Below are 6,612 nucleotides of genomic sequence, written 5' to 3'. Positions count from 1 at the left end.
CCCGCATTTTACTTCTCTGTCAAAGTTCAAGTAAAGTATAGTAATGGGGATATGAAAGTGCCTACAGAATCGAGAACCGTAGCTGTGTTCCTAGTGCTCCTTCAGACTCAGCTAAACCATTTCATTGGAATGGAGCAGAGAGCCAAAGTTCGTTGTCCCCATGACTTCATTCTGAACCCCCCCCCCCCCAATAACAGGTGTGAACGTCACGACGACACCAACCAATCATACAGCTCACGAGTCATACAGCCCATGAGTCCGACACTTAGCAAATAAGGTCCATGAGTCCAACACTAGACAAACAAGGCCCACGAGTTCGAAACTCAGCAAAAAGGCCCAAGAGTTTGGCACTGAGCAAACAAGGCCCAACAGAACAAGCCCCGTGATGTAATGTCGAACTCGTGGGTCGATTTTACGTAGTGTCGAACTCGTTGGCCGTTTTTTTTTTTTTTTTGTATTGTCGCACTCGTGGGTATTGTTTGTTTGGTGTCGGACTCATTGTCCTTATCTGCCTGTGTAAATGGTGGAATATTCTTGTTGAATGTGTCACGTGTAGCGGCACAGGCTTGCATGTTTCTGTGATATTAATGTGACTAGCAAAAGACGTAGGCGAGGGAACATGCAAGTTATGCTGAGTCGAGGGGAAGGTGCATTCCAATGTCTTTTGTTAAACATTTCAGTCCTTTAGCAATGATTGACAAATGAGGTCATCTGAGGAATATTGGTTTGGAAGGATTTTTTTTTTTTGTGGGCGTTCCCAAGTAATCTGAAGAAAAATAAAAGAAAAAATCGTTAAAAATATATGGAATGTTTCTAGATATTCGAATAAACACCGCAAAAGTGATATTGAGGGTATCATAAATCAACACAACTCAACATGCATTTGGATTTCAGGGGCCCTTCATAAGAGAGACAATATTGTTTGTCTTCATACACTAGATATGAGAAGCCGTTTGACCGGCATGATTGGATCGTGGACCGGTCATCGATTACTACGACGGTGGTCCCGTGAACAGGAAAACATACGAGTTTGGGACTCCCCGGGTGCAATGTGGGACCGGATGAAGGCAGCATACTGGAGGCTGATGTACACGAAGGACTAGGAAGAAGAACTGAAAGCGATCTTGGGAGAGCATCGGAAACTGATGAGACACTTTACAAGAGTGAATTGAAAATTCAGCTCCAGCAGATGTGAGGCTCATCTGGCCTTCATCTGGAATGTACGGTGAATATTGTTGTCGTGGTGTTGCCGTGAAGTTTTGCAGCAAGAGAGGGGCGTACAATAATGCGGTGAATACTACATGTAAAGTTTGGGAACACCCTGAAATGGAAGGGCTGGTTTGTGTAGCAGAAACAAAAAATGCTGCGTGTAAAGTGACAGTGGACGGTAAGAGGGAAATGCTTTAAAAGGATATTTAGAGTTCTGGAAAGGTCCATTGTATCAGGGGGGTCATCCCACTAGACCGACACCCACGAGTCACACAGCCCACAAGTTCGCCATTGAAAACAGGTTCATGAGTCATACAGCTCACGAGTCATACAGCCCATGAGTTCGACACTACGCAAATAAAGCCCATGAGTTCGACACTAGGTAAAAACAGCCCACGAGTTCGACAGATACAACACGGCGCGTAATGTATCGGTCTCGTGGGCCTTGTTGGCTTAGTGTCGAACTCGTGGGCTGTATGACTTGTGAGCTGTACGACTTGTGGGCTGTATGAATCGTGGGTGTCGGTCTCGTGACGTGCACCCGTATCAGGTACCTTTGTTTGCACCATTCATTCATTCATTCATTCATTTACATCAGCAATAGGGTAGACCCATGGAATCTTTAAATGAGTGTACCATACATTCAAATGTTGCTTCCTTTTTTTCTTTTTGTATGTGGAAAAAAGAGGAAACAGAGACAGAAATGGCAGGTGCCTTCAAGGAGAGGAGAGGAAATGACGTGCCACCACTTGGCATGGTTTTCAAGTCTAGATTAAAGTGCATCCCCAAATAAATGCTGGATATGTGTATTTGCCTCTAAATGCATCTTTTTGAGTTGGAGTGTTTGTAGGTTGTGGTCATGTCCATTATGGTATACACTACTGTCAGCAAATCCATTGGTTATTAAACCAGTGGAGAGTCCTCATACCAAATAGCCTACTGTACGTCATCGAGGCCCCCGCAATTGAATGTATTCTTGCGTTGACTTTGCTGGATGAATTCAGTGATTTTACTAAACCAATTCAGAATTCTTCATGTCATTTCCATATGGAACATGTACATGGACAGGTATTTTCTGAGAATTTTTCAAGCTCTACATCTAAAGCTTATACAATACAGGGTGGTTTGAGAGGAGATTGCGATTCAGAATGTCACAGGAAAACATTTGCTAAAATGTGCAACATTTAACAAGTACTCTGCTTCTAATTCATTACGTGTGAAAAGTGAGAAATTTGTGCATGAGTCAAAATGTGTCCGAAAATTTACACATTGAAATCTGGCTAAAGATTTTCATCTGTTGGTTAAAGCTCATTTCACTGATCAAATATGGGGGGGGGGGGATAAGGCCAAGGCAACAGCAGTGAGCATCTGAAACCCCAGGCATTGGCCATAATAGTACTTGTGATGTCCTGTGATATACACATCGCACATATTCATGCACACTACCAAGATTATTACCTGCAGCATGCTCAGATTTTGAGATGCGATCCACCCTACAAAGTGCACATCAATGGTATGTGTATCTCTTGCTCTCCTTCTTTCTATGACATATTCTAAACATACCTCTCCCTGTTTCCCTCCAATTTCTCCATCTCTCAGTCCTGATGAAGTGAAACATACTCTTTACTTTAATAGTTCTATATTCGTTATGCAATGTCTCTGCATGCAAAGCAGTGTAACATGTTGGGACACTTTTTGATATCATGAATATCCATGTACACAACAGTGAACCTTGCCTGTAGATGTCGAATCTATTTGGCCTGAAGAAATAGCTTTGACTTAGATCAAATTTGACTTATGTTTGTTTGTTTGTTCATTTCCATCTGAGAAGATGGCTGGATAGCCCATATTCAGCTACGTTTAGCTGGTCTTCCATGGGGTCCAGTTGGATGTGAGTTGCGGGACCACTTCACCGGGTTAAACACCCTGCTCTTTGCGATGAATGAATGAAGCGGGATCTTTTACTTGCATGAGTTTATACTCTCTCACACACGGGACCTCCATTTTATGTCCTATCCAAGGGACAGAGTGTTTTGCCTCTTGCTAGAGGGGACGGTATGCTTACACACAACATTGCTCAGTCCAGTCTCGGGTTCGAACCAGGGCCGCGCGATCGTGAGGCAGACGCGCTACCGACTGAGCCAACTTAAAACGATATACTTATGAGGGATTAAAATCGATAGCTTATTAAGAGAAGAGGACTTGAAAAAAAACAACCTTCGATTTAGGCGGTTATGCAAGGCCGACTTTTAATAAGCAAGGTTGACTGTATGTCCACTTTCGAGTCCTCTTTCTTGCCCCTCCCCCACCTTCTTTTTTCCCCTTCTTTCTCTGGCTCTGTGTACTCGAAGTTGGATAAAATGAGGTAGGGTATAGATGGTAAGTACTGTGATGACCATACTCATTACCGTGTATGTACATGTGGATGTTTTGAGGGAAATTGTTATTACAGTGTGTTGGTATTTGATTTGAAGTGAAGACATTTATGTGAAAGCTAATAGCAAAGGACCTTACGTAAACTTCCGTACCTTGTCTTCCAAGTTCAAACCTACGTCAGCTCTTGGAAACGAGGGAAATGTGGTTGGATTTGTTGGCCAGGGTGTGGAGTGCATTAAACACCTTAGTCAGTGTTGAATATTTTGTCCTTGCTTATAGGAACTGTGTGGAGGTGGAGGAATACATTGTATTTGTACTTCATATTGGATGTCATAATCAAAGATGATACTTTTTGTACGCTATAGTTTGTGCACATTTGCAGGCATTTGCCAATGTGTACAATCTGCAGTTCATGTATTTTGGTCTAAAAATGCCGCGTACACGGGACTGTGATTTGATATTCTGAGTGCTTGACTTGCATATTCAAGGATATCATTTGTATGGCAGACTCTAGTCAGCCATATGTGTGCATGAAATTTATATATAATGATATTTTACTTATGAATTTGTATGTTGGGCTTTAGTGAAGCAATAAATATTTATGCAATATTATTACATTTTAATATTGATTGATTTGCTGAGCCCCACAGAAGTTCATACATGTATGTAAAATACAGTAGTTCCTCTGGCGAATTTCCTCTTAGAAAGGGCAAAATGCAAAGAACTGTCCTACTTGGTAAGCAGAAGTTTTTTTTTGAGACATTTATGGAGTGCAAGTACCAGGTACACTTCATTGTGACACAATATAAGCTTTTTATGATGAGTGTTGTCTATGATGAGTGTTGTCTAAATTGTGATATTGTTATTGAGTTGTGCTCAGGCTTTCTCATTATTGAGTACAAAGGTTACTGAATAAAAGCCTGATTTGGGGTCCACTTGCTGGATATACGTCTGGAGATTTCCCCGCTTCTAGCAGGTCATCCTCGTGTAAAAGCGTGTAAAGTCATCTTACCCGTATATGAGGGCAAAGAATTACTCCTGCGAATATGTCCATTTTAACAGTAGATCCTCTAGGGGGAGATGCAAAATGTTATTGCCAGCTGCTAATGTTGTTTATTTGTCTTTTTGTACAGGCAACTACTGTTATTTGCTACATGCTCATGTGTTGTGGATAAGCAGCTAGTGTGTGGTATGGTGTATGCTGCCCACCCCCCCCCCCCCATCCTTCCATTATCCTATCTTGCCAGAGTAGGCGTTTTCACATCAGCCCGATAAAAATCCAAGCTCGAGATATTTTTCGCGATCACAAATTAGCGCGCTATTTCATTTCCTATTCACATCAGCCCGAACATTATGAAATATCGCGCTAGTTTGCATTAATTATCCTGCTATTTCGGAAATTTCCCGAATTAGACTCAAGAAATTTTCTCGATCAGAGCGATACAATTAACCCGCTAATTTGTATTCGCATTATCATATAGCGCGCTATTTCGTGATCGGGTTAATTTCCCAAGTCAGAAAATAGCGCGCTATTTCGAAATATCGGGCTGATGTGAAAACGCCTACTGTGGCAATAGCTGCATACTTTAAAAGTGGTTATTTTCGCATGAATAATTTTTCAAGCTCAGCTGGGTAAGACGAGTTTCACTTGTTTTTAATTCCGCGGAATCAAAATGGTGACCAAAGAAACATATGGCATGCAAAAATATTTGCATGCTTTTATTTTCGCGCCAGCTTCTGGTTGCGCAAAATGCGCGAAAATTTCCACACCACGAAAATTTCCACTTTCACAGTACAGTACTTAATGTTATCTTAACAAACAGTAGCAGTGTATATATGTTGGAGTCATGGGAAGTATATTGGTGGCAGTTGTCATGGCAATATGAGTGTCTTGGGGGTAATCGCAGTGGATTCTCGGCTTCACACAACTTTCACTCAATTTTGTTTTGAGAAGACATGATTCTGAATGAACAAATGAAAATAGCATTCGCAGGACTGTAGCATGGCATTTAACGTGTACCACAATTTCTTTATTTTTGCAAAAAGATTAGATTCTAAAAGATCACTAACCATGACAGAAAGAAAGTTACATGAGACTAACCCAAACAAAAACAATGGATGATTTTACCTATATCTATCAGTTCATGAAAGAGTACAATATACCAATGTCTTCATACACGAAAACGGTACAAATGCCAAGTCTTCTTGATACTGGAATAAGAAATTGCGTATAGCTACCACAGGTATACAGGAAAAACGTAAACATTGAATAAAACTTCAGTAAAATGCAGAGACACTATAGCTGGCCTGTGAGAAAACTAACGAAATCACCTGAAAACAAACAAATAATGCAAAGAAACGATTAGTACAAGATCAGTTGTAATCAGGTTGTAATTCTTGTCAGTGCACTTTACCCCATATACGTTTCACCGAGGAGGTTCAATATTTGATTCAAATAGTTGTCAATTTTCTGAGGATGCGCAAAAGAATTCCACAGGTGCCTTCCCCTAATGTTTGGGATTTGAAGTCGCCACTTGTCTGAGCAGTCTAAAGTTTCATCTTGAACTCAAACATAATGTCAGGAATATTTTGCTTGTTTCTCACTAAATGAAATGAAATGCACATAATGATAAAACATATGCGAGAAAAGTCAATCCTATCAAGAAATATATGCAATTCAAGGTGCAAATCAGAGCTGTTTGCTGTGAAAGTACACGTATTTGAAACGTTAACCTCTTATAAAGTCTATTCTTTCCTTTTCCAGTCAATTCAGATAAAACTAATATGTCGTTGTTGTTGTTTTAAAGAAAGAAAGAAGAGAGAGAGAAAAAAAAATGGGGCCCTATACAAATAATTTGCCCCAGACAGCATTTAACATAAAACAAACATTCTAAATCTTAGAGAGATATAAACAAGAAAATTAATATTAATATTCTCATGATAAACTAATATGGTATAGTTTTCTATAAATCAATATGTCGATCAGATTAGTGTTCATTGATCATTAATCATGGCTTTTCGCGCATC

This window comes from Diadema setosum, chromosome 13 (genome assembly GCF_964275005.1).
Source record: "Diadema setosum chromosome 13, eeDiaSeto1, whole genome shotgun sequence".
In the NCBI taxonomy this organism is placed as follows: domain Eukaryota; kingdom Metazoa; phylum Echinodermata; class Echinoidea; order Diadematoida; family Diadematidae; genus Diadema; species Diadema setosum.
This window is presented reverse-complemented; position numbering follows the sequence as displayed.